Genomic DNA, 8226 nt, shown 5'->3' on the forward strand with positions numbered 1-8226 from the left:
AAATTTTAGGAAGAAAAGTTGGGAAATGCTGAAGAAAAAAGAAAATGGTTGCGTGTATCAAATGAAAAATTGGAAAATGGAGAGCAATCTTTAGGAAGAAAAAGTTGGAAATTGAAGAAGAAGAAAAAAGTTCCATGTGTCAGACGAAAATGAATGGTCAAAAAGTAAAAGAACAAAAAAAACGTAATGAAAGTAGGAACTCAAAAGGGAAAAAAAAACAAAAATAAAAATAAAAGAGGTGGTATGAACTCCAATGAATAGTACTAAAACAAAGTCATTCTTTTACGTTATAGGGATATAGTAGAGATTATGCAATTTCTACTTCAACATTTCTTTTGCATTTCTCATGATGTCCATTCTTCTCAGTCGAAGGCGAATTATATTCCACCGAAATACATTATCATAGATATTCTGGTTACTATAAATATAAATGAAAATTCTCACTAATAGCCTTAATGTTTCAATCAACATGTGCATCCCCCAGACTAAAATTTAAGGTGAAAGAATACTCTTAAAAGTAGTCACACCTGCATAGATAAAATAAGATTAAGCAAAATAGATCTAAAGCAACACCTATAAGTTATACTCGTTTAAACTTTGCATGAGCTACTACTGAAGCACTTAGCACCGAATTTAACCAAAAATAAATGTTAAAAGCAAGAGAGAGATTGAGCAATGGCTGTATTACTAGGTTTAACAAAAAAATTTCAAACTTAAAAAATATGGAAAATACGTGTCTGCAAATCCACAAACTAGTGAACAAGTTGACCAATAGAATGTTGTGTGAAATGAAAATTGTGATTCAAGTGATTTGTTAGTACATTGTAGATCATACATGAGTCATAGGCAAGGTAAAAATGTCCTTATATCTTTATTTTAGCATAAAGGTTGTTTACAACTTTAATTTGTAGAACCAATGAAAACAACAGGGCACTCTTAGCATTCCTTCTGTGGGCTTCAAATACATCTAGTCATCATAATATACCAAGTGCAAAAGATAACTGGAAACTACCTACTGACTAAATGCATACTCCTGTAGAAGAAAATTCTCAAACAAGGAAATACAAGAGAGAAAAATGACCATGTAGAGGCTCTCATATCAAAAGCCAAAATTGTCATAGACTTTATTTTTAGGAAATTAAGCTAAAGCTCGTGCCATCAAATACAAACCCTTAAAAGGGCTTAGTGAACGAATGAATCAAATTTTCAAAATGCTTTTGTTTCATTACATCAAAATTAAACAACTAATTAAAATTTAATTCCACAAATCAAGTGAACAAGCCAAATGGAACATGTAGCGAAACATAACTTATGAGTTGCACAGCAATAGTAAAGCCAACGACTCCAGTCTAAGAGGCAAATACATAAATAGTGACAAGGGGGTGAAGGATTTTGGTTTTCTATATGGCTCAATCATGGCCACCCATACCCACTTTCTATGCAAATATTGGTGTATTTTCTCAAAGATACCTGGCCACCCATAACTTTTCTTTGCGAATTCTAAGTTATAACAACCCGTTTATTATCAATTCGAGTAACACAATGGAAAGAGGAACAAAATGCAATAATCTCACCACAAGATACTAACTCAAAATGCAATAAATTTCTCAAAGCATTATATTGTGATCTGAAGAATGAAAAAGAAGTGCAAGGACAATTAATTGTTCGTCGATGCATGTGATTATCGTATCATAGAAATTGGTTGCTAGAATGGGCTATTTGCAATAGCAGTTGTTCACACTGGAAGTTGTTCAAGACGGAGCCGCTCGAGGTGGTGGTAGTGTTTCAAATGAAAAAATTTTTTTTTCTAATCAAAAGCTAAATTTGCAAAGTATAATATGAGAAAAGCTATTTGACCCAATTTCCACTAAATAAATAAATATACAATATTTACAAATGCACACAATATGTTAAAACTTGTACAATAATCAGGTGATCAAAGAAATTCCCTATAATGGAGGCCTTCATTAAATTCCGACCAATGACCTCCTAGAAGTTGAAGATCGAAGTGAACAGAACCATTCAGGTTGGATTTCGAGTCGAATAGGAGGTTTGCAACTCCAGGTCTAGAGAAACATAGACAAAAAATATATTACCAACCATAGATCTAGAGAAAAACACACAAATATAAATACAAATATATTGGAACAAAAGGAGCATAGATCTTACCAAATACGCCCGAGAGGTTGAACAGTGAAAAGGACGATACTGGGGTGCTAGAAAATTGGATGTGCCAAAGATTAGGGCAAGAAGCAGTTGTACAAATGACATGAGTGTTGGCACAGTTGATGGGGAGGGTAAGAGAGTAAAAAAGGATAAGGATGAATTGATGGTGGTGGAATTGTACAAGATGGGGCTGAAGTAGAGAGTAAATGATGAGCTGGATGATCGGAGGAAAATAGGGTGTTGTTGGAAGAAACATTGAAAATGAATTGAAATAACAGAGTGACAGAGTAAAGTTGTGGCGGAAAAAACTATGCATCTAATGCATTAACAGTAAATAGGCATGATTTCTTAGGAACAGTGCCCTCAAAACTCATTTTTTTCATTTAGTGGTGAAAAGAAACTTGTAAATAATAAGTCACGTGAAGAATCAAAATTCAACACTACAAATAAAATATAGAGAGCCAAGTGCAAATAAAGACACGCAAACAACTAATATCCAACAACTTAAAATGAAATATAGAAAACATATGAAATTTTAAAGATGATTTTTTAGCAAAATAAACATACAAGAACCTTATAGTACAAATTTCTCCAATAGGGTTTACTTGTTCGACAAAGAACAATGAAAGGCAAATTAGGGAACAAGAGTTTATTTTCGAAAACAAAGGATATAGGAAAAGTCGCACGGAGAACAAAAATCCAACACAACAAATAAAATAAGGGAGCAAGGTGCAGATAATGACATACATGAACAATCAACAACTGACAACTAATATGATTTACGAGAAACTATGAAACTATAAAGATAATTTTTTAGCAACTAAAAATTGATGAAGTGCTCAACTTTATAAAAGCGATAAGAATATAGATCCTGAAATTTATGTAGGAAACATTTCAATTATTAAATCAGGCTATCTAAAAGTGTTGTTTCTAGTCATGATTTTCCTGTTTCATCCTTCACCTAATTAGGCTGCCAATTAAATTTCCCATACATGGGATAGGCTCAATGCATATTTCTTATCTCCTCCATTTATTACTGAACAATAACTAAAATCCTTCAAGTAACATTGACAGTCGTCTGTCTTTCTTCCTAAATTCACCAAGAAAATGAAAAGAAAAACCTATTGAAAACTCTCTCTCTCTCTCTCTCACACACACACACACACATGCAATGCAAGTTAATGTTGTTAACTTCGCATCGATCTTACACAGGAGATTACTCTAACAATCAGAACATAATTAGCACTAGTATCATGGTCAATAAAAAAAGAAAAAGAGTTTCCCCATTCAAATTACACAAGAAATGAGATATCATCAGCAATAAACATAAATTATTCTTATTCACAAAAAAGATTATATTTGACTCGGTATATGGTGATTGTAACACGTGGAAGATCATAAATATCATTTGAAAGACTTTTAAAATTGTGAACCCTTTGCATGAAAAATGAATCTAAAAACTATGCACACAAAAACACAATAAAACCTAAGAAAATCACATTAAATGCAAAAAAATGTAGAGAAATGTACAGATTTCTCAATGATTGACCAAAGGGTAGGGTTCACAGCATGAAATTTGTAGAAAATGGTCAAGGACCAGTGGGAGGAAGATTAAAGAAGGATAATGAAGAAATCATCATCGCTTTTTATGAATTATATGGAAGCTACTGGAATTTGAACATAATGGTTGCTAAGAGAAGAATAATGAGAATGTTGTATACAATATATTCCATCATCCCCCCGCCATTGAAGGATTTATCTTGAATTCTGCCTAAGTCTCCTCCACCGACAATAGCTTTAGTATATATATGTACTAAGCCTTTGCATTTTGTTAACAGAGAGATAGTGAGTGAGAAAAACAGAGAGTGGATTGTTGGAAGAAAGAGTGAAATGTTGTGTTGTGCGAGAGAGAGAGATGAAATAGTTTCTTTGAATGAGAAAAATATTATTGGTATGTGGGTGCTTATTTGAGAGTATAAAATAATATTGAGTGGCCATGTATGTATAAGTAGTTTATATCAATAAAATTAATTTCCTTTGTGTTTAAATCCAACAACTTGGTATTAGAGCGAGGTAGTCGGGGTGGATTTTCTAAGCTTCTTGAGTTCGTGGACAAAAGAGGATTGTGAAGCTTTTGTAAAGTTTGTTTGATTATAAGAAGGTAATTTAAGTCACGATAGAAAACCTACAAGTGCTAGGTGGAATGAGGAAGCTCAATAATTAGTATTACATCACATGGCAAACTTGCATGGGGTCATATCTCCAAGGGCAAGACCTGTGAGAGATAGCTGATGGAAGTGACGTGACATCACCAAAAGAGGTTGAAGCTCTAAAAAGGTGGAGAATCAAAGTGGGTAAGGCTTTGTTTGTCATAAAGACAATAATTGAGGAATAATTGTTGGAACATATAAGAGACAAGACTACACCAATGGAAGTATGGGATACTCTGACCACACCATTTTCAAAGAAAAATGACTTGAGGTTGCAATTGTTGGAAAATGAGCTACTTTCGATCACTCAAGGTGAATTAACAGTAAGTCAATATCTCCACAAAGTTAAATCTCTTTGTCGAGAAATTTTTGAATTAGATTTTCTTCAAGTAAAATTTCAGAGCCTAGAGTAAGAAGGATGATCATAAATGGATTGAGACTAGAATTTAGAGGTTTTATCGCTACAATACAAGGTTGGCCATAGCGACCTCATTGGTCAATATTGAGAATTTCCTGACTGATAAGAAGCTTAACCAAACAAATGTTAGGGGTCTCAATAAAGAAAGAAGAGGAAGATGCATTATTTAACTATAAAAGAATATGTCAATTTCGTTAACAAAATAATAAAGAAAATAAATGTGAAGGAAGCTACAACACAAGGAGAGCTGAACAAAATTGTGACAAGAGAGGTCAAGAATATCAATGAACTAATGGCGTGTGCTTTGTATGTGGAAAACGAGGCCACTATGCTAAAGATTGCTAGTTTAAAAATGAGCTAGTGGAAGGTAATATAGCAACCTCCAAGAAGCAAGAAAACTACAACAATGAAGAAAAGGGGGATGCTGAGGCATCAACAACAGTAATTAAGCAGGCTCGAGGAAAGAAATTTAATTCAAGTTTAAAGGATGAATCGGCATTAATAGTGGTCCTTCCTGAACAAATGGATTATGAGGATAATTGGATTGATGACTCAAGAAAAGATGATTGGAGCAATGACTCAGAAGAGGACATCATAGTTTAGGAAGAGTCTTCTTGGTGGACTCAGTGGAAGGAGGAACTATTAGACTCAGAAAAACCGTTTGAAGAAGTATATTCTTTAGAGACACCACAAAGAATGGAGCAGGCACAACAGAGGGTGGAGCTGCTAGACTTAAAAGAAACGAAAGACAAATTGTCGGAGGAGATTACAAAAGCCTAATGATGAAATCCTAAGGAATCTAAATATCTAACAAACTTCAAGTGATAAAGAGTTTATAAGAGCAACACAGAGTCTTAGGAAATATGACGTGGTCCAAAAAACATTAATAGAGGATCGACAGAGTCAACAAGCAATTGACGTATGCACAAATTTACAATCACAAATAAGAAAATTGGATGGACATGAGAAATCAAATACCAAGCATCCTAATCTAAAAATGGATGAAGATAAAAGCATGGAAAAGCCAAATATATATGAACTTTCAAATGTGCAGTGTTTTTCCCTATAATGGGTTTAATTTAGGTCATTCAGTGGGTATGGATAGTTTGACATTCGACAGTTTTGGTCATAGACATGGTGCTGTTGATCTTCATAGGATCGAGGGATTAGAAATTGGTCAAGTTTCAAGTGAAGTTGGACGAGACGAAAAGAAAAGAGTTAAACTAAAAGGTCAGTGCTGAAGGGGAGAATTGAAGAAATCATCACCACCTTTTTATGAATTATCTGGAAGCTGCTGGAATTTGAACATAATGGTTGCTAATTGTTGGAGGAAATTACAAAACCTAATGACGAAATTCTGAGGAATCTAAATACCTAATAAATTTCAAGTGATAAAATGTTTATAAGAGCAACACAGAGTCCGAGGAAATATGACTTGGTCCAAAAAGCATTAATAGAGGATCGACAGAGTCAACAAGCGATTGAGATGCATACAAATTTACAATCACAAATAAGAATATTGGGTGGACATGAGAAATCAAATACCAAGTATCCTAATCTAAAAATCGATGAAGAGGAAAGCATGGAAAAGCCAAATATATATGAGGCTGCGAATGCACGGTGTTTTTCCCTATAATGGGTTTACTTTGGATCATTCAGTGGGTATGGGTGGTTTGACATTCAATAGTTCTGTTCATAGACACGGTGCTCCTGATCTTCATAGGATCGAGCGATTAGAAATTGGTCAAGTTTCAAGTGAAGTTGAACGAGACAAAAAGAAAAGAGATAAATTAAAAGGTCGGTGCTGAAGGGGAGAATTGAAGAAATCATCATAGCCTTTTTATGAATTATCTGGAAGCTACGGAATTTAAACATAATGGTTGCTAAGAGAAGAATTACCTTGAATTTTACATGCAATATCTTCCAGCCTATATGTGTGTTGTGCAAATGAGAGAGAGAGAGAGAGAGAGAGAGAGGAATAGTTTCTGTGAGTAAGAAAAATATTATTGCTATGTGATTACTTATTTGAGAGTATAAAGTAGAATTGAGTGGTCTTGTATGTATAAGTAATTTACATCAATAAAATTAAATTTCTTTGTGTTTAAATTCAATAGATAATTCAGTAAACCCCAAAACAAGTACGAAATCATGTTGTTATAGGTACGAAGAACCAAAATGAAAAAGAAAAATCAATCAAATACAGAAATGAAATGAAATTACCACTTTAATCTAAAGATGCAAAAGAATGAATTGAAGTTTCTAGATAGTCGACTCATGCAATTAAGGGTGAAAAAAGAAAGAGAATGAGAGGGAAAATGTTGATTGTTAGGGTTTCACATGAGAGATTAAATAAAGGAGTAGGAAAATGAGATTGGGCATAATAAAGTGAAAAGCACTCTTTTAATGTACAGGGAGATAGGGATGTGGGGATAATTAGTGAGGGAAGAAAAAAAAATAAAGAGATAGCATGGAACCCTATGAGTAGTGATAAGCTAAATAAAGAACGCGCGTAAGAATTGAAGTTTCTTTTTCATAAAATAGATTCAAGTACACATGTTAAACATAGTTATATTAACCATTGGTTGACAACAGATAACACTAAATATTTGAATTAACCATTTAGACATTTTCCTTGAGTTGCTACAAGAAAATTTATTTTTTAATGGTGGGTAATACTCTTAAATTGTGTCATTTTTTTCAATAAAACGGTGATAATTTGATATTGATCAGTTTATATAGGAGTTCAAAAGTACTTTAATGATAACAAACTAGCATATGAAGCTTTTCAAGTGTCTTAAAATGTTAAAAGTATTCTAATTCACTTAAAAATACATTTAGAATATTCCTATGTTTGAGCTACATTTTTGCTTGAAAATGAGTTTTCTAATAGTGAGTTTTTTTAGAATGTATGGCTAAATGTAAGATTTTATTTATTATTTTTTTTTTGGGTTTATGTGAAAAAGGGGAGCTGTGTGCTGCCTGCACTGAACTTTAGGCCAAACCCACTTCTTTTAATTTATTTATTTTTCTTAGTATTTGACTATTTAAAAAAATTATAATCCAACCCAACAATTGTGATAAAATGGGTGTATAGTGTTGGACCGAAGGAATTGTAATAAATGAGGTTAATGAGACAATATAAAGTAATAAAAATCATAACAAAAAATAAGATTAAAAGTAAAGAAGAACATACAAAGTTAATCACAGAGGAACGATGTATATTAACTGACAATATGGAGAGAAATCACAGACACTGCAATAATGCATGAACAAAATTAATAGAGGAGATTTGTATTTATAGGCCACATTCCAAACTTAGAAGAGTCTTAAAAAATAAGAAACTATAAAATTAAGTTACAATTGCGCATAAAACTTCAATCGAGAGAGGATTTCCTTTCCTCATTTAACTTGGATACAATCTTCCTTTCCAAG

The 8226-nt window shown here is 33.0% G+C and overlaps 1 long non-coding RNA gene across 1 annotated transcript; it reads right to left on the reverse strand.

The window, feature by feature from the left end:
* Positions 1-1839: 1839 nt before the first annotated feature.
* LOC111397664 lies at positions 1840-2486 on the reverse strand. Its single transcript, XR_002703302.1, has 2 exons — positions 2170-2486; positions 1840-2066 (listed from the first exon to the last, which is right to left on the reverse strand). It is a non-coding gene; the product is annotated as an uncharacterized LOC111397664 (long non-coding RNA).
* Positions 2487-8226: the final 5740 nt, after the last annotated feature.

The sequence above is a fragment of the Olea europaea genome, chromosome 7 (genome assembly GCF_002742605.1).
Source record: "Olea europaea var. sylvestris chromosome 7, O_europaea_v1, whole genome shotgun sequence".
NCBI classification, from domain to species: Eukaryota; Viridiplantae; Streptophyta; class Magnoliopsida; order Lamiales; family Oleaceae; genus Olea; species Olea europaea.